The sequence below is a fragment of the Eptesicus fuscus genome, chromosome 11 (genome assembly GCF_027574615.1).
Source record: "Eptesicus fuscus isolate TK198812 chromosome 11, DD_ASM_mEF_20220401, whole genome shotgun sequence".
Classification (NCBI taxonomy): Eukaryota; Metazoa; Chordata; class Mammalia; order Chiroptera; family Vespertilionidae; genus Eptesicus; species Eptesicus fuscus.
Genome location: NC_072483.1, coordinates 3,544,251 through 3,546,751, shown reverse-complemented (window position 1 = coordinate 3,546,751; position 2,501 = coordinate 3,544,251).

The following is a 2,501-nucleotide window of genomic DNA, read 5'->3' as shown; positions in this document are numbered from 1 at the left end:
AGGTTAGCGTACATGTATAAAAGTGAAGGAGAGAAATTCAAATAAGATACTTTCTCAGTTTTGAAGAGTTTTACATCAGATTTTCAAATACAAATAGGTGTTAGCTATTAGCAAAATTTGTGATTTTATTCACTTTTTTTACTGTACTTTCTTTAAAAACCTATGTAAATTTTTGATATCCCAAAAACCCTAAACACACACTCTCCACTTTTTCCATGCTATAAACATTTTTGGAGACTATATATGAGCAAAAGAAAACTTATTTAACTGAGGAAGTGAGATGAATGGAAAATTACTGGGCTGTAACTGTCTACCTATAACCTCCTAATTGAAAACATGGCTAACAAAGAAAAGAGAATAAAAATGATATATGACCAAGCAAGAAATATAAGTAATAAGATGGAAATTATATAAAAGCACCCCACACTTGATGAAAAGCATAAATCTTCACACCGAAAAAGCTAAACAAACTACAAGTAGCATTACCTCCAGTAGATCCAACTTTAAATACATTAACAACTGTTGAATGACATCATAAAAGACAGAACCTTGAAAGCAGAAGAGGAAAAGAATGATCCCTTGTTTATCATGTAAAAGGGATCCTTAATAAGATGAACAGCTGGTTTCTCATCAAAAACCTTGGAGAATAGAAGGTAGTGGTATAAAATATATAAAGAGCTGGCAGGTGTGTGTGTGTGTGGGGGGGGCAACCAAAAAGTTTATAACCAGTAAAATATCATTCAAAAATGTGTAAGAAATTAAAACATTCACACACGGTAAGGGAATTACTTATCAATAAATTTGCCCTACCAAGAGTGCTAAAGGAGTCCTTTAGGTTGAAATAAATTTATAATAGACAGAAACTTAAAGCTAGATATAGAAATATAAATTTTCATTAAAATAAACATATGGGCAAATATAATATTCAGTATTTTATTTTTTTGCATGAAACTACACTTTTTATTTCCTACAGTATGTAAAAGACAAATGCATATAAAGTAATCGTAAACATGTTATTAGGCAGATGATTTTTAAGATGTAACGTATGACAATACCTGTGGGGGAGGACAGAATGTATTGAAGCAGAGTTTTTGTATGCTTCTGAAATTAATTGCTATCAGTTTTAAATAGATTGTTTTAATTTTAAGCTGTTAAATGTAGCCACCAATGTAACCATAAAGAAAATATCTAAAACATACCAATAAACTAAAGAAAAGGAAAACAAAAGGGTTCCCTACAAACAATTCAAATAAACACAAAAGAAAGAAAGAATGTAGGGAATAAGAGAGAAAAAATAATATAATGTATACAGAAAGATATATTTTTAGAAATCTAATTTATGCAATAAATCCTTAATAAGTAATTACTTGCATGTAAATAGAGGCTCTCTCCAGTGCAAAGGCCAAGTAGCCTGTTTCTTGTCCAGCATGTATGCAGAGTGGAAGATGCCACTCCAAACTAACAAGTCAAAATCTGAACAAAATAGACACCATTTCTCCGTTAGAAAAGTGGGGTTACGGGGCACACAGGGCCACAGAAATAAAGATAGAAGAATGCAGAGAATCTCAACCTTGTGAAGCAAAAGTCCATAACCAGAAACCTCATGGAAACCGGTGAGAGTGACGGAAAACATGAGCAATAATTGAAGGGTTGTTGGCAGTCTCGGTGTATGAGTAGAAACTGTAAGGCGAACCCGTAATAGGGGGCCTTTGACATTCTATGAGTGTAGCTTCCAGGAACTCCATGAGTTTCCCACAGTAAAGATCTGCACAAAAGTTATCCTTTGCTCTAGCCAGGAAAGAGAAACAGTAGCCATTTTGAAATCAATAACAGACAGATAGATGGGAAGTCTCACAATACTTTGGTTAACAATAACACTTCTAAATAAAGCATGAGGCAAAGAACTCTGAAGAGAGATAAAAACATTTTATCTAAATGAAAATAAAAACATAACTTACTGACATTTGTAGGATGTAGCAAAAGCAGTGCTTAAGAGGAAATACGTGGCATTAATATTCAGGTTACTGACCAGGAGTCTGCTAGAAAGAGCAGCTGGGCAGAGCTAATGTGAAGAAGCAGAGGCGGTAGGCACAGAGAACGTAGCTTCCATGTGTGCAGGAGAGAGTAGCTAAGGAGTGTGAAGAAGACTAAGCTAGCGAGATGGAGCTGAGAGCTGGAGCTCATAGAGAGCTCAATATAGTTACCATGTTAACCAGCCAATGTGCTGGGCAGGGGAATCAGGAGAAGCTGCTGAGCCCGAGAGCTCAGGTGCCGCCAATTTGTGAGGCAGTGAATCTAGGGGGCAGCATGCAGCTGCTCAGATAATAGCTGTGGGTACAGAGACTAAAGCTCCTTTGTAGAAAAGATATGTATTCACCAGCCGATGTCCGGCTGCCTGCCTGTATGGACTTTACTGTGAAGAATTGTCTTGTCTGATGGCTATATGGTCACTGGCTTCTGCAATAAAGACTCATTCTTATATCCCACAACCTCTCATGGCT